This window comes from Cervus canadensis, chromosome 23, assembly GCF_019320065.1.
Source record: "Cervus canadensis isolate Bull #8, Minnesota chromosome 23, ASM1932006v1, whole genome shotgun sequence".
In the NCBI taxonomy this organism is placed as follows: domain Eukaryota; kingdom Metazoa; phylum Chordata; class Mammalia; order Artiodactyla; family Cervidae; genus Cervus; species Cervus canadensis.
This window is the reverse complement of record NC_057408.1, coordinates 9,807,227-9,829,799: the sequence shown is the minus strand read 5'-3', so window position 1 is coordinate 9,829,799 and position 22,573 is coordinate 9,807,227.

Sequence of the window (22,573 nt, the reverse complement as noted above, 5' to 3'; positions counted from 1 at the left end):
AGAAATGTCAGTGACCTGGCTCGGGTTTCTAACCTGCTTGGAAGGACACACGGTGGTTGAAAGTGAGGGCGAGGCTGCTGGAAAGGCATTTTTGACAAAATTTATAATTTCTCCTCTTTGGCCAAGAAATGAGTCAACGAACAGGACTTTGTGATAAGATAGCCGGTGAAAAAGCGAAGGCATCAAAGAAGCACATCATATTCTCTTACCTTGGGAACCCTACCAGTGTAGTGGGTGAAATGAGATAATCCTTCAAGATGGACTCCCTAGTCAAGTTCCTCTCTATGTTGGGAATCAGTGGATTTCACGAAATCAGGCCTCCTGGATGAAGATGAAGGCTTATCTGGAGGAGTCCATGGCAGAGTCTGAGTTTCCCGGAGGTGGAATATCATTTCCAGTTGTTCAGGGACTTGATCAAGTTCATCACTATATTCCCTGCACCTGGAAGAGTTCCTGCTCTATAACATTCATTATCTGTTGAACGACTGGATTAGTGAATAAAAGTGTAACTGAGCAGTAAGAGTATGAAAAGTGAAAGTGTTAGTAACTCAGTCGTGTCTGACTCTTGTGACCCCGTGGACTGTAGTTGGCCAGCCTCCTCTGTGGGATTTCCCAGGCAAGAATACTGGGGTAGGTTGCCATTACCTTCTCCAGGGGATCTTCCCAACGCAGGTATCGAACCCACCGTCTCTTGCGTCTCCTGCTTTGGCAGGCAGATTCTTTACCACTGAGCCACCACGGAAGCCCTTCTAGCTCTGTGGCAATGTGCAATTGTTTTACCTCTTGTGAGACTTAGTTTCCCCTTTCTGTACAATGGGATAGTTATAAATTCATGGGCTTCTAAAAGATTTTAAAAAATATTGTTTGTAACATATTCAGCCACATACATATGTATGAAATGCACACAAAATTGAATGACCACCCTATTGACATAAAGTCAGAGGTTTACACTGATACCAAAACCAGGTCAGATAATCATTTGTGTTAAGTGATAGATTTGTTTTATTACAATTGAAAATTGATATAGATCTTCACTGGAGTCAACATACATGGCAAAATGTAGCTACTTCCCCTGAGATTGACAGTGTACTGTTTGCTGGTCCCCAGAGCTGCAGTAGTGGTCACGGGTGTGGATATTAAAGTCTGGATGAGTGAAAGTCATAGAAGACTTTCTGGAAACACAACTGGCTCCTTCTGAGTCCATCCTATACCTAGGAGCTTTGTTAGCTTGTGTCCTGCCAGGCCAGCTCTTCTGGGCCAGGGGCAAACCTTCAGACTTGGAGTTATGCAGTGGACTGTAGATTGCAAGGTTCTATAAAATGCAGGCATAAGCAAAGAACCCGCTTAAACCACACCGGGACCCGGCAGTGAAATGCAAGCCGTGCCCAGGGCATCACTAACCTCAGGCCACAAAGCTAAAATGAAAGCCCAGGTTTCAGAGTTCAGTTCATTTTCTAAGAAAGTAGACTGACGGTGGTCATATATAATAAGATGTGTTAGCGATTTCTTTTTAAACAAAAAGTATACGAGGAGAAAACTGAAAAGTAGGATTTACAACATTAAATACAATTAGAGTAATGAGACGATGGGCCACCTGTGTCTCCCAGTCTCCGCTGGGAGAAGACTTTCCGCTGCCAGAAAATCTTTCTTGACTACCAACTGTTTAAATATAAGGAGGGTTGTAAAACTGTTCAAAGAACTAGATATTAAAACTACTTAGCAAGAAAACTAAGGCATCTGGTGAAGTCACTCAGTGACAACTCAGTCATGTCTGACTCTTTGCCAGACTCCTCCGTCCATGGGATTTTCCAAGCAAGAATACTGGAGTCGGTTGCCGTTTCCTTCTGCAGGGGATCTTCCCAACCCAGGGATCGAACACGGCAGGCAAACTCTTTACCATTTGAGCTACCAGGGAATCCCCGTATTTGGCAGGTATCAAGGTATTTGTTAGGTAGCTAATTTTTAAAGTTGCGTGTATAATGTTTATCTTTTCTCTAATATGAAAAAATAATGGTATTTTAGAAAAGGTGGAAAACATAGGAAAGAAAAAAGGCACCTAAAAGTCTATAATAGAAAAATTTATTAATTAGTACTGTATATATAATAATATTATCTATATATACAAGCAATTATACTATTTATTTCTAAGTGCCTGGAATGGCTAACATAATAAAATGAACATTTTATTGTATTATTAAATACTTTTTACCAATTGCATCAATCAACATGCAGTCTAAATAAACTGACTACTAAAGCAAGAGAACCAATTTGTAGTTCCACTTGAAATGTTAAAGCGTATTCATCATTTGTAAACCTGCAAGCACTAAATATTTCATTGTAAACAAATAAAAATGGGTACCACTTTAATTTCTAGCAAATATTTATTTGATTAGTGGAGATTGAACATTTTTCCATGCGCTGATTGACTAATTATATATTGCATGTGTACTCAGTTGTTCAGTTGTATCTAACTCTTTGTGACCCTATGGACTGTAGCCCGCCAGGCTCCTCTCTCCATGGGATTCTCTGGCATGAAGACTGAGTGGGCTGCCATTTCCTCCTTCGGGGATCTTCCCAACCCAGGGATTGAACCTGTGTCTCCTGCTTTGGCATTTAGAATCTTTACCACTGAGCCACCTGGGAATCCCAAGTGTATATTATCTTTTGGACATTACCTGATCCTGACCTTTATGAAGTTTGAAGGGGAGGGTGAATCGGAGGTTTTATTGGCTCCTTACTAGTTGGTAAGACCTATTTCTGTAAAAGAATAATAAACTGTCTGTCATTTATTGTCAATATCTTTCTCGGTCTGTTATTTGGCTTTCTTGTGGTCATTTTTCGGTCGCAGAAATGTAGTATTCTCTTGTGTTCAAATCTCAGGCACTTGGAAAGAATGACAACTGCGAATGCATAAGTAAATAAATCTTTCTAATCAGGACCTCCCTAAAAGAGTTCGGAAGCGAGGGTGGGTATGTTTGTGGACGCAGGTGGCTGCAGGCCGCCGCCAGTCCAGCCCCAGCCCTCTGACGCTGGCAGGACGGCCAGGTTACAATCGCCTTCCCCGCCACCGCTCCCCGGGAAGGCACCGGCTAGGTGCCCTTCCTGCTGCTCGGAGATGGATAACCTCGCGAAGAACCCCGTCAGGGAGCGAGTTACTTAAAATAAAATGAGAGGAAGACTTTAAAGAGGTGGAACATCTGCGATAAACTCATTTTCTGTGTGAGCACCCATGGAGACGCCTGTCTGGGTCGGTTGAACGGCGTTTCTAGAGCAGTTGAAAATTCATTTCATTTCATTATTGGAACTGTTCAAGCACCCCGGTTTGGATCAGGGAACGGCTTCTTAAACCTGCAGGAAGCTCATTTACCCCTGCTGAGGCTCCAGTTCCCTCTCTTTTGGGAAGGTAGAGAGGTCTCGCTTACAAATCCTGGCAGATACATATATGTATAGATATGTCTCTCTGTATATCTTCCTTGATCATACAGACAGATAGATTGTATTGAAGGAATGTGAACATTTCCATCTCAAGCAGCCTTAATATTATCCTTTTTCTGTTTGATTTGGGTCTGTTTCAAGACTACTTTCCCAGCCCTCTCGTCTGTTAAAAATACTGCTCTCCGTGCGTTTGTAAATGGAGACAACACCTCGGAGGTGACGCAGAGCAGAACAAAGAACAGAGCATCAATTCTCTCAACAGCCAGCCACGAAGCAAGCTGGGGTATTTTTCAAGCAACAAACACTGAGAAAACTTTGAAAGAATCCCAGATGGCATCTACAAAGTCAGAACTAAATTAATGGAAGGAGGGAAAAAAATCCATATAACTCGAAGCCTTTACAATGAGAGCCATGTTTCTACCTGTTTTGAGTGTGACACTCCTGGCCTCCAAAGCTGAAACTACAGGCGTGTTCTTTCACCCTCCACATCAGAGAAGGAGCCCAAAGCCAGCAGACAGTGGGAAGAGGCGGGCGAAGTGCCTGAGCCTGGGGGAGGGGGTGCAAGGTTAAGGATGGGGGCGCGGTGACTGGGACAACACAGGATAACAGAAGACAGGCAGCCAGTTACAGCAGCTCTGTGGCCACAGAGTGGACTGGCAAGGAGCGAGAGGCGGCCTAGAGAGTTGATTAGTGGGTGCCAACATCCCCGAGACCGAGGAGCAGGCGCTGCTGCAGGGGAATCCGACAGCTGGGGCCCGGATCAGGGTGAGAGAGTTTAGAAAGGGAGTGACTCCAAAGGGGAGTTTCCCAGGGGAACTCGGGGCAGGCCCCCATCCCTGCGGCCTTGGCAGGATTAAGCCACAGGACTTCTCTAATAATATAAGGGATGGAATAAGATCTCCATCCTTCTTGAAAGCAGAACCAGACAGGTCATTGGAGCATGGACCTAGGCTCAGGAGAAACAAGTCAGAACCCAGGAGAGATGGCTCCCAAAGATGGTAGCAGACCCACCGCTGAGCACGGGCAGGGCAGCTCCGCAGAGGGGTCCACCTGAGGCCCTCTCTGCACGTCTGGGGTTCTGGACCCTTCTCAGGTCCTTACTAAATATAGGATCGGTCTTATACCTCCAGACAGCTACATCTGCAGAAGAGAGAGGGAGAAACAGAGATGACAGAGAGAGGAGAGTGTTCAGTTGGGCTAAAGACAAATCCATATAATAGTAATGTGGTCAAGTTCAATGACTCAGATGGTAAAGAATCTGCCTGCAATGCAAGAGACCTGGGCTCGATCCCTGGGTCAGGAAGATCCCCTGGAGGAGGGCATGGCAACCCACTCCAGTATTCTTGCTTGGAGAATCCCATGGACAGAGGAGCCTGGTGGGCTACAGTCCATGGGGTTGCAAAGAATCAGATATGACTGAGTGATTAACACTTGGTAGTTAAAATTGAAAATTTACAAATATTTTACTAATTTCAATGCCAAGTAGTAGGCGTGCGTGTGTTTTTAAAACTGGACTTTCATGTCATAGTTGCTTAACCTTTCCCAATGGAAAAGACCAAACTGGGAATTCGTAGGCAAGGGAAGACGGGGAGGGTAGGAGGACTGAGAAACCCAGTGTGCCCTGGAAGAATCGTAGCACCAAGATTCTTGGTGTCAAAGGCTCTCTTAATGTTTATTTCACACCCCAAACTATTCCTTTTCTCGAAGTAGTTTATCTGTCCTGGCCCTGGGCATACAGTGGGAGCCTTTTTAATGTATATTGCTGGACTGCAGGCATCACAGGAAATAAGGGAAGCTGGTCTTGTGGCTAAGCAACCGGAACCAGTTCTGGTCCAGAGAGAGCTCGGCTCTGCTCTGTGGGATGAATGAGCGGATCATGGACTGAAGGAGGGCTGTGCCAACAGTGAAACCGAAGCCCATGCCCATTATGTGAAATGTTTCACAGGCACTGAGCCCTTTGAGATGGGTACTATTCACCATTTTAAGCTGTAGAGCTTGCACACCGATTTCTCTGGCTTGGAATCTTCTGGCACTAGATGCTGTCGAATGTCTTCTTGGTCTGGTAATATTTGTTAGATGGAGGGTCAGCCTGGTGGATTCACCATGGTACTGAAAATGCAGGATGACGGATCTTGTCAACACAGGATATTTGATCTGAATTCCCAACCTTCAACTGATTCACCTTTTGCCCGCGTGAAATTAGTAAAATGGCTACATTAACATTTCTTTTAATGCTCTTTTTTAAAGAGTACATTTTTAAGCACGGAAATAATGCACTTAAATGTGCTCTACAGAATGCACATTGTTTATAATAGACCAAGAAAATTGCAAGTGCAAAAGTACAAATTGTTTTAGACATGAGCAATTTTTGTACTTAGAGTACTTATAACAGCCTAAAATGCACATTTTAGTGTATAAGTGCTGAGAAATGTCTTTTTAAATGTTGACTTGTGATGTAGGCATATCAAACATTCTCATTAATTGCAAATACATCTCAGTTAGTCTCTATTTCTTGAATTAGAATAATGCCTACCTCATTTTGATGACCAATATAGAGCAATTCACACATATGTAATTTATGAGTAGGAAGCAAGATGGGAAATAAATGTACAAAGTGCTAAGTCCTTTACCTCAAAAGACAAACACCTTTATTTTACGTATTTGAACAACTGAGCTTGTTAGGTCTGAACCATAAAGGTGGAAACTTGGAGAAAGAAAAATAGAAAGGAAGGAAACAGAAATAGAATAATGGTGGGAGTTTAGGGAAATAACAGTTATTTATCCATATGACAAATAAAAATGAATGATTTTTTGGCAGAAATATTTCATTAAGGTAGGGTTGTGCCTTTTTTACTCATTTATATTAGGCTCAAATGCCAGAAAAATGTTATTATTTTGCCTACTCTCATTTATTAAAATCATTTTAAAATGTAGTTCCCAGACTTCCATCTGTCATATCAGGAAATAAGTTAATTTTCTCTTTCCTTTTTTTTTCTCCCAAATATACTAGAATAAATTAGATAAACTAATGTAATGTAGTTTATTATATATACTTTTTCTACTGTGTAAGAATTCACGTCCTTGTTAGAAAACTCTGAAGTAAAGAAAAATCGAGGGAAAAAATTCATTATTCTCATCACCCAGAGGAAACAAATCTTAACATTTTAGTGAATTTCCTTCCCTCCAGTCTTTTTTCCCCCCTATAACCACTTAAAGGCTTAAACCAGCAGTTTTGCAAACCACTAAAATATCCAGAGTTTAATAATGATTAGATACATTCTTGCTATTTTGTCCCAGATCGAAAAGAAGCAGCAAAACATTCATGCATCTTGCTCTGAGGCCCACAGAAATGATGCTTTAGTCTACACTGAGTTAATTTCAGCCTTGCATCCCTCACTGCTTTTGATGTATCCAACCATATGTGCCACAGAGCAGGGCCTCCCTATACTGTTCCCAAGCCTCTCTCCCCAGTGCCTCGTAACGATGATGGAACCATGAAAGCAGTGTCAACGAAGAACTCGCACCATTCAGAGTGTCAGTGCAGAATAAATCTAATGAGCCGAATGTCTCAGGAGGTATCCAAGGGTTCCAAAATTGGAACATAATACATGGTAAGAATTTTCTTCCCAGGAGACGTTAGCCAGTAATAGGTCTGCTTTAATTCCATTAGTTTAAAGTGTAAGATGCTCTTTGCATGGCTTAGTCTTTTACCAAAGATTGATGCGAAAAACAGTCAACGTCTTCCAAGTGAAGGGAGGTGTGGATCATTCCATGGGAAATTCAGGTTTTAGGAGCGGACTTTGCCTCTGACGGCGCACGTTCACACTCACCACACTTGAACGCTGTGCTGTGTCTGCCTGAGTGAGGATTCAGGAGACCTCGGAAGCTCAGCTCCGACCACCCGTCACTCAGCCGACTGACCTTTATACTGTTGTCTCCAGTGGAGGCACAAGAGAAGTTATTCTAAATTTGCAAATGCAGATTTGATATTAATGATCCCCGATGTGGTTTACAGACTTAACCGTTACAGACTCAAATTATGTATGCTTATGTGAGTGTTAGCATTGGGAGCCTTCATACATGAGTAGCCAACTCTACCTGAGAGAAAGCGATTTTCTAGCTTTGGCAACTTTACCCCGGAGTCAGTGGTTTCTTCCTCAGGAAAGGAGTTCTGGTCTGACCTTTTCTTTGACTTTTTGTCTCAGGAAGGCGCTGTTGTCTTAATCTTTCTGAAGATTAGGTAACTCAGCCCCGAACATCATCCAATTGTTATCTCTGGCAGGTGGCTACCATATTATCTTCACATACTTTCCAAGAGGTCGACACCTACTTTTACCGAATCAGAGAACTAGATTTTGGGGGAATACTCTATGTTCTATTTTCTCTGCCTAAGCTGTGTCATAGTTAGTGTCAGTACTGTTAAAGTGAACACACGCATGCCTTTTTAGGAATTGTGTACATCGCTGATTCATTTCTGTGTGTTGTTACTGCCTTGGGATACAGAACTATTCAGCATGAAGATGGTATTCCTTGTTTGCCTTGGTTGATAACATGAAACTTTATTGTCCTCTCTCTTCCTCCTTTGTTCCCTGTCCCCTCAATGCGATCCTTACTCTTGCCTGCAAATAAGCCAGCTTCTGTTTATTCCTCGAGGTTATTCTGCTGAGGTAATCAGTGCTTCGCCCATGGTTACTACTACTGTTTTGCTTGCTAATTAGTGAACCAGGGTCGTTCTCAGACAGTCTCTTCCTTTGGTATTTCTCTAAATGCTGGATTTCCTTTAGCTCCAGAACGTTCTTCCCAAATTCCTTGTATTCCCTTTTTAGTCTGGAAAAGGGAATGGTAAATTTTTTTTCTGTGGAGGGCCATGTAGTAAACATTTTAGGGTTTTCTGATGAAGCTGTCTCCATAGCAACCACTCAACTCTGCCACTGCGGCGCAAAAGGACCTCAGACAAGATTTAGACAAATGGCTGTGGCCGCGGTCTGATAATACATTATTTACAGAAAGACGCAGCAGACCGGATTTAGCCTGTGGGTCACAGTTTGCCCACCTCTGTTTCAGGCTATCACCTGTCAGGTCAGATTGGCTGGCCTCCTATCCCACTTTTGGCACATTAAGAAGTTATAAATATTTACAAGCACAGTTATGTTAATTATTAACCATTGAAAATCTAATAATCATAATAATGACAAATTTTTTGACACTCAGTATGTCTTAGGCACCATGTTAAACATAGTAGGTGAATTGCCTCATTTAATTAGCACCATGGCCTCATGCGGTCGATTCTAATGAGTCTAATTTTTTCAATGGGGAAGTTGAGGCACAGAGAGGTTGAGTATCTTGCACAAGATCACCTGTTGAAAGGATTCCAACTGGTCGACCTCCAGACCCCATGCTGGTCAGCACTGATCAGGGCTGCCTCCCGCATATCTGAACACGTGACTCCAGGCGTGAGAACTAGAAATCCAATGACATCACAGGGACAACGGCTGGTCTGGTGTGTTTGAGCCGGCTGTAACCAAAGAAGTAACAACGTCGCCATCGGTGGTCGCCCGTCCTCCGGTGATACTAAAGGCTGAGTATCATGACCTCAGAAACCACTCTGAAGTACTTGAGCCAAAGGTAACTGCTTTTTCTTATTGTCTTTTGATACTCCACAGAGAATCCGAGGGGAGAGGTATTAGTTGGTGGAGAGCCTCCTTGTTCTATGGTGCACTGACATCCCTTGGATTTCCAGTCACGTGATTAACATTGGCCTCAGGTCAGATAACTTTTAAATTTTGGCAGAAATTTGGAGCTGGAGGAACACATCCTGAAGGGTTTGCTCTGACAGAAGCCTGTAAACAGCAAGTCCTCACTCAGCTCTGTAGAGTGCACATACAAGGTGACGGGAGTTAGCCGTGTTATAACGTCTGGCTGTGTCACTTAGCCTCTGTAATGAATGAGTGCAGATATAGTTTTAAAAAATCTTTGTCTATATAAGGAAGCTACCAAAAAGCTTTCTCCTTTTTTCTTTTTAGATTTTTTTTGATGTGGACCATTTTTTAAAAGTCTCTATTGAATTTGTTCCAATATTGCTTCTATATTATGCTTAGATTATTTGGCTGGGAGGCATGTAGGTTCTTAGCTCCTTGACCAGGGATCAAACCTGTACCCTCTGCATTAGGAGGCAAAGTCTTAACCATTGGACTGCCAGAGAAGTCCCTCCAAAAGCTCTGTCTTAAGTGAAATAGTTTAAAAGCAACTTGTGTAGGGAAAGGTCCTCAGAATATTTGTGAGTGTCTTTATGTAAAAATAAATGAATGAATGAAAGTTCTCTGAGCATCTATTACATAAAAATATGTATTCCTTACCTAATATAGGTATGGTTGAGTGGGCAGTAAGTAGTTTATCTATGATACAATTTTTAAAAACCCAACAACCTTAAAAAACCTGATCACAAAAAAAATGTTCAGTGTAGAAATCTGAAGAATAAAAAAGGAAAGAGGGAAAAAAATGAAAATCCTCTTCAAATTTCCCATTCAAAGAGAACCATGGATCAATTTCTAGTGTCTCCTACTTTTCTGGGCATAGTCTACCTGTAGATCATTTTTAAAAAGCAGACCTAAAGAGCTAATCTTCCCTGTACACAGTCCATCTATAGATCATTACTGAGATAATCCAGAATATAGCTTTACCCCTTTTCTGCCATTCACCATTATAAAGTGAGCATTTACCATATCAGTGGCTCAGCTGGTAAAGAATCTGCCTGCAATGTGGAAGACCTGGGGAGACCTGGGTTCCATCCCTGGGTTGGGAAGATCCCCTGGAGAAGGGAGAGGCACTCCAGTATTCTGGCCTGGAGAATTCCATGGACTGTACAGCCCATGAGGTCGCAAAGAGTCAGACACAACTGAGAGACTTTCACTTCACTTCACCATATCAGTAAACGTCATACAAAAGTATCATTTAAATTGGACCTTCTAATTCCTCTTCACCAGGTAACAGGATTTCCTTCTCACAATTATCTGGTACTTACTTGGATTCCTCATCAGAATGATTTATTTAAGATGTGAGGAACATTGGGCCCTTTCCATTAAGATGATTAAAATAAAAACTTTATGGGTATAATGTTGGTTATCTGGAAAATTCACTTATGCCAAACTCATAGTGGTAAATGAATGAGCTGTTAATGAATGCATATCATGTCTGGTCCAAAAATGTCTATCTACATGACAGAATATAATCACTATTCCTTTAAATCAATGCAAAGCAGTAGAAGCTGTGTCTCAATACAGGTGTATTTTTAAATGAAAATCCAAGAACTATAGATACATAAGCAAAAAATAAAGTGATTACTCGGTAAGTTGAATTAATATGAATGATTATTGCAATTTAGATAGCCAAGAACTTTTTTCTCAGATGAACATTTTCAATCTTGCCACTTCCTCCCCCTTCAAAATACATACACTCTTCCGACACATACAACACATAACCCACAACACACAAGCACACACAACAAACACACACACTTGTTCACAAAAACACACTCGCATTCCTGGATTAGTCAACCACGTCTCCGTTTTGCTGTCGAGTTTAATCATAAGATTTAGTGACAGATATTTTTCATATCTTGTCATATCTAAACTTGTAGAATCACGTACATATGGTGAATTTTGGTACAGAGTCATGACCAGATTTTTTTCTAAAGCACAAATCAAAACATTTTGATCTTTCATTTAATATAAGCAACAAACCCCTTCACTTTACCTTTTTTTGTAACTTTGTAAAGCATGTGATTTGGGTGGGGGGGGCTGGGGGCTGTTTCACTGTGTCAAAAAGCATCTTGAATCCCTCTGCCTTTTTTTCCCCTCCTCTTCGAAGGCTCTTCAAGCTTGGAATTCAGCTCCAAATTGGAGTCTAACTAAAATTTAATTCGGTTGTTAATCCCATAAGGGAATACAATAACTGCTACACATGCTGGCGGATTCAAAAATCTACAAATTTTTACTTTTAATAATGTTTTCCCTGTCTCTAATTTCCTGTGTAAGAAAACATTCTCTTGGACAATTACCCCCGTAATGGCCTTGCCAGAATCAATTTCAACTTCAGCTGTCTCAAAGAGTTCAGTAGCAGTCTGAGATTTTTTTCCCTACCATTTTCGTTTTGCTGCATAAGAAACCTGTTTCCTTTTTCCTTGCCTTCTGAAATGTTCTCACATATCATTAAATACACATAGGAGGTATAAGTATTAGCGTTATGGAATAGGACAATATTCAAACTGTCTCCAGCTCCCGAATTGGTTAAGTTCTAAAAACCCCTTTAATCAATCCTTTAAAGCATGTTACACATCTTCCCCAGGTTTCCCTGGTGGCTCAGTAGTAAAAATCTGCCTGCAATGCAGGAGACACAGAAGACTGTGAGTTTGATCCTTGGGTGGGGAAGATCCCCTGGAGAAGGGAATGGCAACCCACTCCTGTATTCTTGCCTGGAAAATTCCATGGACAGAGGAGCCTGGTGGGCTACAGCCCACGGGGTCACAAACAGTCGGACACAACTGAGGTCACACACACGTGCATGCACACATCTCCCCAGAGAAACAGTGGTAGCCTTAAAGGGTAGAGTCCAAGAAAAACACACACAGAAATGATTTAAACCATAACGCATCGGTTTAAAACACTTTCAGCAATATTTTAATGGCACCTAGCCACCGTGATGATAAGAAATTCATTCTGAATTCCAGTAACACATACCAGAAACACATCACTCCCCATTCAGTGGTTTCTCTGCAGGGGACAGAAGAACTGGCATGCGGGGTTAGGACGGATTGTGTGACAGAGGCGAAAATAATCCCTATGCCAATATCTTGTTAACACTCTACAGCTTCAAAAGGAAACACATTTCTCTGGATAAATCACACCCCAGGGGGATCCAAGTGGAGGGAAAAAAGGATAAATTTATCCACGAAAAAAAAAAAAAATGGGAGCTCTAGTCTTCAATATATTCATTGGCCTGGTCTTTGTCTATCAGGTTCTTTTTTATTTTCACTGAGAAGAGGGTGAGTTTTTTGGGGGGAATAACTTTAAAATGTAATGACATGCAACTTGCATAGTATTGGGGGCTCATAAGCTAGTCTCCCATCACTGTTGCATTTGCATGTAAGGCTGTCATCAGCAGAAGTGACCAGCAAGCTGACTGCAAGGAGGCAAGTGAAAGCATCGCTTAGAGGCAACTTCATGGCTCGGAAGCAACCTTTCCACTTCCTGTGCCCAGTTCAGACATCACTCATCAATTGCTCTGTTGTGACCTGCTGAATCTGAATGAGGCTTCAGAATCTTTTCCTACAATGGTGCCATATTTTCTTCATAAAAACATTCATTAAAAAACACACACACACAATATCAATAGAATCTATCATATTATCACACCAAACCAGAAAAACCCTGTGATCACAACAAGAAATGCATATGTAAATCTAAATCTAAATGGATCATGGACTTAAATACAAAACCCAGGAGTATACAACTACTTGAAAAAAATCACAAGAGAAAACCTCTGTGACTTTAGAAATTTTTACATATGAGTCCAAAAACATAATCCATAAAGGAACAAGTTGATAAAATGGACTTCATCACACATAAAAACTTCTGCTCTAGAAAGACCCTGGTTAAGAGAATGAAAATCTAATGAGAGATTGTGACAAAATATTTGTGCATCATGTATTTGATAATGGATTTTTAAATCTAGAATATATAAAGAACTCTTAAAAATTAATTATAGGAAACAAAAACCCTCATTTTAAAAATGGGAAAAAGATTTGAACACACTTTTTACCAAAGAAGACATACCAATGGCAAATAAACTCATGGAAATATGCTCAACAGCCTAAGCCATGAAGGAAGCTCAAACTTGAACCACAGTGAGACAACACTACACATCAAACAGAGTGGCTAAAATGAAAAAGTCTCACATGCCAAGGGTAGGGAGGAGCTGGAAGTGACTTCTTGGTGGGAATATAAAACAGGGCCACTCTTTGGCAATTTCCTAAAAAGTTAAACATACACACATCATATGATTCAGCCATTTAGCTCCTAGGTATTTACCTAAAAGAAATTAAATATCCATACAAAGCCTTGTATATATGAATAGGTAAAGCAGCTTTATTTATCATAGCCAAATACTGCAAACAACGGAGATGTCTGTCAAAAGGTGTTATAAACATTCACCTGTGTTATATCCATGCAGTGGGGTGCTAGATAGCAACAAAAAGGAATGAACTACATGATGGACTTGAACGAATTTTAAAATGATTTTGCTGAGTGAAAAAAACAAGGCAAGGAGAATATAGAGTGTATGACTCCATTTACATAAAATTCTAGAAAATGCAAACCAACCTAGAGTGACAGAAACAGATCCCTGGTTGCCTGGGCTTGCAGGGCCAGGATAATAGAAAGAGGTTACAAAAAGTGTAACAAAATTTCAATATTTCACCACTGCAGTCATATTCAGGGCTTCCCTGGTGGCTCAGATGGTAAAGAATCTGCCTGCAATGTGGGAGACTTGGGTTCAATCCCTGGGTTGGGAAGATCCCCTGGAAAAGGGACCAGCTACCCACTCCAGTATTCTTGCCTGGAGAATTCTGTGGATAGAGGAGCCTGGTGGGCTACAGTCCATAGGGTCGCAAAGAGTAGGACACAACTGAGCAACTTTCACTTTCATTCATAGGTCAAGATGGAGCAAGTTTATGTTTCAAATATCTGCAGCTTACTGAATGTTAGTTGTACCTCCATAAGGTCGTTATCAATTGAGTTCAGTCGCTCAGTCACGTCCCACTCTTTTCAATCCCATGGACTGTGGCACGCCAGGCTTCCCTGTCCATCACCAACTCCCAGGGCTTACTCAAACAAGGTTGAGGTGTTACAAGGTTATAAGGCTTTGGGGGTGTTATAAGGTTGCTATAACATCCCAAAATAAAAATCATCAGCTTTATAGACTAATTTAATCCTTTGGACAGAATCCAACTGGATGGATAGTTCAGTCTCATGCAAGGAAAGAGTATTAGTATTCAAGAATGGTTTCTAAACTGATTGGAAGTTAGAGATGGACTATATGGTGACTCAGTGGTAAAGAATCTGCCTGCCAATGCAGGAGATGTAGGAGACTCGGATTTGACCCCTGGATCAGGAAGATCCCCTGGAGGAAGAAATGGCAATCCACTCCAGTATTCTTGCCAGAGAATTCCCACGGACAGAGGAGCCTGGCAGGCTACAGTCCACAGGGTCACTAAGAGTCAAACAGGACTTAGCGACCCAGCATGCACGTGTTAATCCTGTCTAACTTGGCTAAGAGATCAAACAACACTGATCATTTTTTAAATAAAAAATGCAAACGAGCTACTTATTAGCAATAGTGGAGAGAAAGGCAAATGTCCCCATCTACCTGGGCTTTTCCCACTGCTGCTCTCAGGGCTGAAGGCAATGAACTTCCTGGCATCCCAGCTCAGAATAGACGTGACTGGTGATAGCCAGTCTTGGACCTTCAAGTCTCCAGATGGAAAGAAAGCATCTCTCATTCTAGATCTTTAAAGAGATAGCACAGCCCTCTCACTTCCAGACCCAGACCCAGCTCCTTACAATGCTCCTTTTGTCCCTCTGGTCCTGCCAACACAGGACTCTTAACTGTCCCTTCTTACCCATGCTCAGGGCTTAGGTCATCGACTGACTCCCTCATAGAAAACTTACAGGTTCTAGTTGCTTACCCTGAGTTGGGAGAAAGAATTTAATCAGAATGTAGAATCCCATCATTGCTACATTCAAGTTGTGCTGACCAGCTCAGATTGATAGCTAATCCCCATTCTTTTTTTAAAAATTTTATTTATTTAGTTATGGCTGCACTGGGTCTTTGTTTCTGCACGTGGCCTTTACTTAGTTGCAGAGAGCGGCAGGCAGTACTCTTTCTTGAGAAGCGGGGCTTGTCACAGCGTTGGTCTCTCTTGCTGAGGAGCCCGAGATCAGGAGCTGTGATACACAAGCTTAGTTGCTCTGCAGCATGTGGGAAATTCCCAGATCAGGGATCGAAGCCATGTCCCCTGCATTGGCAGGTGGATTCTTAACCACTGGACCACCAAGGAAGTCTTAATTTATGTTCTAAAAAAAAAAAAAAAGCTATAACCAAGCTACACACTGTGCTTTTATTACTCCTAAATCTCCAGGTGAGGAAATCCTAAGCAAGCAATATACTCGTAACAAAGTCCCTAGAAACAGCGTCACCCATTCTTCTTCACTTTGATTCATAAATGAAAGGGAGAGAAAAGAAAAGAATCTTAAGGAGTCTTCTAAACTTGAAGGGTCTGTACGAGCTTTGGGTGAGTCACAACTTGTTAGTCTTTGATGTTCCCAGCTGTAGAAATGGAAAGATTATACAGAAAGATCTCGAAGGTCTCATTCAATGCTATGCAGACACATATGTTCGCAGGCCTTAGTGGGTTTGCAATCTGGTAAAAGTGGAAGACTAACCATCCTGAAAACACAGCAAAGATTGCTAGAAAAAAATACAATTAGGTATCCAATTACGTGGTACAAATTCTGGATATTCTAAGGATTGGGTGCACAGTCATCTCTGAGGTTGCAGAAGCAAGTCAAGGTTCATGGAGAAATGGTAGCTTCCTCTGGGTCTTAGACATGACTTGTTAGCACTGTAATTCCAAAATCCACTGGGGCAGCGGCAAATTTTCTGGGCAGGAAGTGTGTCTTCCTAATGGTTGCACTTCTCCCGAGAGCTCCCAGTCTACACCACTGGATTTAGCTCCAAATCCAGTCTATCTTGCCCTGTTTACTGTGGACTCATGCATGCTAGTCCAACTCTGTTGGGTCTTTGAGAGCCAGGTTGAGTCTCTACTTTTCTGTCTCCAGATTCATTGATTCTGGGGTTCAACACCAAAGTAAAGCCTATACTCGTTAAGTCACAGCCCTTTCCAAACTCTTCCCACAGATTTAAAATAAATTTGAAGTGTATGATAAAGGCATGTTTCAAAGGAGAAGAAATTATTCAAGGAAAACCCAGGAGCCTGGAGAGAAGGGAGTGGGGATTGTAGATGCTTGTCTGGTACATGCCTGTGGGTGAGCTATTCTCTCCAGTCGTGTCTGACTCTAGGCCACCCTGTGGACGGTAGCCCACCAGGCTCCTCTGTCCATGGGATTCTCCAAGCAAGAATCCTGGAGTGGGTTGCCATGCCCTCCTCCAGGGGATCTTCCCCCCCTCAGAGAGTGAACCTGCATCTCTTACGTCTCCTGATTGGCAGGCAGGCTCTTTATCACCAGTACCACCTGGGAAGCCGTGTCTGGTATATACATACCATGAGAAGTACATATATACACAAACATGCACCATCCTTTTGAGGCCAAACATTGAAGAATATGGGCCTCCGTTTTTTGTTTATTTGGCTTATGTTGTTTGTGTTTAGCTCTACTGTCTTCGATCCTGCTTGCTGTCTTTTAAAGTCCTTCCTCCACACTATGTAACTTGGGTACCTTATGCTGAGGTCATTAGAAAATTGTTGTCTCGTGAAAACTGTCAATATCCCTTCCCCAGCCTCCAGTACGGAGCTGGGCATGGAGTGATGCTTTAGAAGGACATCAATTTCTTCATCTATTTATTTATCCCTTATATTTGATTTTCCTTAGGTAACCGAAATGTTCCTTGCTTCATTAAATTACTGTAGAGTCACATTTCAGAGCATGGCTAATTCTGGCACAGCAGTTGGCTGAAGCTAGAGGCTCCCTTGAACCTAGACCTGCCCGAATAGCATAGAAATTTGAGGCATGATGATTTAGGGTGCTTGAGTTAAGAGTATGGCTCACGTGCAGTATCAATGTAGAGCTTGGGCCAGGAGAGGTGTGGTAGATTGTGTTCATGGCCCCAAGTTTTCTGTGATTGAAAACAAACAAACTTGGGGCCATTGACACCATCTATTACACCCCTCCTATTGAAGCTGAAACTCCAGCACTTTGGCCACCTGTTGAGAAGAGCCAACTCACTGGAAAAGACCCTGATTCTGGGACAGATGGAGGGCAGGAGGAGAAGGGGATGACCGAGGATGAGATGGCTGGATGGCATCACCGACTCGATGGATGTGAGTTTGAGCAAGCTCCGGGAGGTGGTGAAGGACAGGGAAGCCTGGTGCGCTGCAGTCCACGGGATCGCAAAGAGTCAGACACGACTGAGCGACAAACACTTTCAAATATTTCTGATTGCTTCCTGAACTTGTGCCCTCTGCCAGGTGGAGTTGCACTTGTAGCCAAGAGGTGAACTCTGTTCCCAGCTACCCACCTTGGGTTTGGGCCGAACTTGTCACCCGCTTTGGTAAACTGACCACAGGGGAAGTCACCGTGTGATGGTTCCAAGTCCAGGCCGCAGGGGCCCAGGCGTGTTTCCCCGTGTTCTGTCTTCTGTCCCTTGCGATGTTGGTGAGAACATACCTGGGGAGCCTTCTGGGACCTGTGATGTGGAATGTTTCCTCTAAAATCATACATGCAGGCCCAGAAATTCTTAAATTTCTGATTTTCTGGAAGCGTGGTGATTATTAATTTGTTTGCTTTAGTTTGACTTTTAAATTGCATTGCCATTTTATTGACCTAAACATTTGCATACACAATTTAATTATTCCTCATCAGCATAGACCCAGCTATGTTATTTCCCAATTATGAATTTTGTTTGGTTGACATAAATTACCAATAATATTAAAAAAAATAAAATCTCTAAAAGGATCCTCTATATCATTTTCAGGGCAAAGTAACAACCGAGCTGAGAAAACCAGCACACCACCAAATTGCTTATCAAGTGTTTTAATTTTAGATATACTTAAATTTATATAAAATTTAATAAATTTAGTTATTGACTTTCAGATACACCTAAATTTATTTTATGGGGCTTCCCTGGTGGCTCAGATGGTGAAGAATCTGCCTGCAATGCAGGAGGCGTGGGTTTGATTCTTGAGTCAGGAGAAGGGAATGGCAACCCACTCTAGTACTCTTGCCTGAAGAATTCCATGGACAGAGGAGCCTGGTGGGCTACAGTCCATGGGGTCGCAAAGAGTCAAGTCAGACACAACTGAGCGACCAATGGGCAAATTTATTTTATTCATACAAAAAAATGTATTAAATAAATACCAGAGGTCTGGCATTGTGCTGGATACCAGAGGAGCCTGTGTGAGGCAAAGGTGCAGGTGATGGAAATATTCATCATAACAGAGCCAAGTGCTAGAAAGAAAAGGTTCACACAAATTGCTGTGTGTTGGAGGAAAACACTGTCTCTCCTTCATTCCACATGCAAATTCCAGCCCCAGTAGGCAGACAATCCCTTGACTTTTTAGTTCTTAGATTCAAAGTTTCCTCTCTTCTACTGCAGCAAGAGGGGCTGGTGGAGCTCAGAAAAACAGGCAAAAGTGGATTAACTCGATCAAATGTTCACAGATTCTGGATTAGCTTCCCTGATAATATCTTGGCCCCTAAAAAGTGACCGCTCAGTGACTGGACAGCAGAAGTTTGAAGTCGGGAGATGCTTGCTGCAAAGGGGTGAGGAGGGTGTGGCTACAGCGATCTGACTCCAGCCCGGCCGCCTTCTCTGCTCCAGCCCAAGGAACTCACTCCTCTGGTTTTCTTTCTTGGAAGCCTAGAGCTACTCCAAGTATCATTGTTGTTGTTTTTCAGTCACTTGGTTGTGTCTGACTCTGCAACCCCACGGACTGCAGCACACCAGGCTTCCCTGTCCTTCACCATCTCCCAGAGCTGGCTCTAACTCATGCCCATTGAGACAGTGATGCCATCCACCCATCTCATCTCACTGGTGTCCCCTTCTCCTCTTCAACCTTTCCCAGCATCAGGGTCTTTTCCAATGAGTTGGCTCTTCACATCAGGTGGTCAAGGTATTGGAGCATCAGCTTCAGCATCAGTCCTTTCAGTGAATGTTCGGGGTTGATTTCCTTTAGAATTGACTGGTTTGACCTCCTTGAAGTCCCAGGGACTCTCAAGAGTTTTCTCCAGCACTACAGTTCGAAAGAGTCATATACATTCAATATAAAACATGAAGTCACCTCACCCCCAGTGCAATATTTTAGTGATGGCCATTCCCTGTCTTTTGCACAAGATAACCTGGGAGAGGGAGTGATCTCTATTCAGTTAACAGTGTGGGCTCCACGTTCAAACCTCAGCTGCACAGCTTAGGACCAAGCGACCTGGGTGAGTTACTTAATTGTCCTATGCTCTGGTTTCTTAATTTGTAAAATATGGAGTTATGTATGTCAGATGATCTCATAATTGTATAAAATAATCTAGGTAAACTTGGGACAAAGTAGATGCTCAGTAAATATTAGACGTTTCTCATTTCTGCCTTCTAGAGTTGACACTTGATTTTACAGTGCAAATGATGATGATTCTAGCACTTATGACCATCATGTGAAACCAGAGCACTGTTTAGAGCAGCGTGAAAAATTTCCCTGAGTCCTGGGTTTTATGATCCTAAGTATAATTATGACAACAGAAACCTGGATGTCTGGGCATTTTCTGAAATGTCCACTAGGTGGCGACATGTTGTCATAGTTACTGTCCTCACTGTCTAAATTTGAAGCAGGAATCCTGAGATTTGTACATTCTCAACTGATAATTAAGACTTTTGTTATTTTTTTAAAAATGCACAGACTACAGTCATCATTAAAAGAAAAAAAAGCTCAAACTAATGACTTGTTTAAAAATAATATTTTTTTATTCACGTTTGAATTTGTTATCCTTGTTTCATAAAAGCAAAACAGTGTTAACTATTACACTCTAGGATTGTCTGTTTCCTGATCTTGGGCTCTTATTTATTTAAATTTTGAATGTTCTATTTTAACTTGCTGGTTTCCTGACAAAGGATAAAGAATTTAAAAGATGTTCATATGCATGATTCAAAAAATTTCATTGCCTGCCCTTCCTTTTATTTGCCATGATATTAACAACTTAGAGTGGCAAAGGATAAAGAAGTTTCCTCTTCTCATGGATTTTATGATCTTTGATGAAAATACTGATGCAGACAAAAAAAGTCAGAAACAGCACACGGGTTTGATTGTGTGGTAAAACAAGGGTGCACTTGCCCCCAGAAATATCAAAGTAGTCTTTCTGAAGGGAACTTCTGCTTTATGTTCTTTTGCAATCCCTTGGGCGTCCCTGGTAGCTCAGCTGGTAAAGAATCCGCCTGCAATGTCAGAGACCCCGGGTCGATTCCTGGGTCAGGAAGGTCCCCTGGAGAAGGGAAAGGCTACCCTCCCCAGTATTCTGGCCTGGAGAATTCCATGGGCTGTATAGTCCATGGCGTCGCAAAGAGTCTGACACAACTCAGCAACTTTCACTTTTAGTGTGTTTATGTGGAGAGGCACGGAAAAGACACAAGGGAGAAGAAATAGATGAATCTGACACAAAGCTTTGGGAAGCAGCTATCAATATGAGAACAAAGATTAAATAAAAATGTTTGTGGATGAGATAGAAAACATTTCTAGTGATTCCAATTGGCATTAAAAATTTATATCCAGAGGAAGGGCTTAGGTTTATAGGGAAAGCATAATTATATAACAAAACCATTATAAGGAGATGATTGGAAAAGGTTTGCATGATGAAACTGGTACTTTACATAATGTACATTTGAGGACGTTGTTGAGAGTGCTTTGAGAGTGCCATGACACATTTGATGGCTTCCTTATATTTACTGTAAAGCATTAAGTGATGAGGAGTAGTTGACATTAACGAAGTTCCAGGACAAGTGCTTTCTGTAGGTATTGCTTCTGAAATCTCACAGCCTAGAACAAAATAGTAATACATTCTTGATCAATACACATGCCAATTCTTTGCTGCTGCTGCTAAGTCGCTTCAGTCGTATCTGACTCTGTGTGACCCCATAGATGGCAGCCCACCAGGCTCCTCCGTCCCTGGGATTCTCCAGGCAAGAACACTGGAGTGGGTTGCCATTTCCTTCTCTAAGTCTTTACTTTTTCATTAAAAGTCATTCATGGTCCAACTATTGCTTGAAAATGAACCTCTTGGCCTGTTTAAAATTGTCGTTCTCAACCTCAGATTTTTAAGCAGACTTTCAAAATTACTTTTGCTTTTATTACTGACAGTGCAGGGGCCATCGTGGGAAGGGAGGTTTATTGATTACAATGTGTATTATTGAGGAAGGATTAGCTAGCATACACTTCCAATTAAATTGAAAGTCATCCTGTGGTAATATATATAAATATCTGCAAATGCTGTGAGGTAGGGTTTTATCTGTTTGTTTTGTAGGGAACACCCAGTCAGTACCTGAATGGTTTACGATTATGTAAAGCCATAGTTGCTGAGAACTGGAAACGTAGCCTTGGGACAAAGTATAGCCTTGGCCAAAAAGTTCATTTGGGTTTTTTCAAAAAGCATCTATGGAAAAACCTGAATGAATTTTTTGGTCAACCCAATATGTCATTGTTGATTAAGCAAATATTGACTCTATGATATAGGTCTTAAGGTGGGAATACATGTCAGTGTCACATAGTGGGGTTTCACCCACTTGCCTCCTACTGCCAGCACTTGAGAGGTTTAGGACTATTGAGCATTGTAGTTGCTGAGAGCAGGATACAGCCTTAGCAGGAACAAAGTGTATCATTGTTCCTTCAACAAATATTTGCTGACTTTCTGACTTAGGTGAGTCCAAACAGCCACAGCCTCTGCCCTCACAATTACTCATAGATTTTAACAGGGAAACAGGCAATAAGTAAACATTTGTAATACATGTGGCAGCCGTGGGAAGTCAGCCTAGTGGAGATTTGAAATTAAAGAAGAAAGTTTCCCCAGAGTACAGACCTGTAGAGATGTGCATGGACCTGGAGACTGTCATACAGAACGAAGTAAAGAGAAAAACAAGAATCGTATATTAGCGCATGGATGTGGAATCTAGACAAACGGCATAGGTGAACCTATTTTCAAGGCAGGACTAGAGATGCAGATGTAGAGAACAAATGTGTGGACACAGGCGGAGGGGAGGTGAGGAGGGATGAATTAGACTGGGACTGACGTGTATACTCTACCACGTATAAAACAGACACTGGTGGGAAGCTGCCATTGTAACCCAGGGAGCTCGGCCTGGCCCTGCATGATGA